The sequence below is a fragment of the Penaeus monodon genome, chromosome 19 (genome assembly GCF_015228065.2).
Source record: "Penaeus monodon isolate SGIC_2016 chromosome 19, NSTDA_Pmon_1, whole genome shotgun sequence".
NCBI lineage: Eukaryota > Metazoa > Arthropoda > Malacostraca > Decapoda > Penaeidae > Penaeus > Penaeus monodon.
Genome location: NC_051404.1, coordinates 43204454 through 43204884, shown reverse-complemented (window position 1 = coordinate 43204884; position 431 = coordinate 43204454).

Sequence of the window (431 nt, the reverse complement as noted above, 5' to 3'; positions counted from 1 at the left end):
GAGATACAGAAGAGAAATGGGATGAGAAACAAGACGAAGAGAAAGAGGAAGGGGATAAGGCAATGCCAATGGCAGTGCAGGGAACAAAATCAACAAGAGACAGCACAGCGAAAAGAACAAAGAGATGAGAAGAGAATCCAACAGAAGAGGGGGAGGCAGACGAGGGCGGTGTCTCTGAAGACGGGTGTGTCATGACTTCCTAATTAATTGGCAGGCGTCCGCCACCTCGCCCTTGTGAAAGATACTGATGAGGACGCGTGGCCCTGAGGAGGCTGCGGCAACGGCGGGCGCGAAGATGGCAGCGCCGAGGGGGTTAAAACCAACGGCGCTGGCGGTGGAAGTGTCGTGGGCAATGCAGTGTTAATGGCGGCGCATGCACAGGGAACAAGGGCGAGGCTCACAAGACGAGAGGGTCGGGAGAGGATATGGCG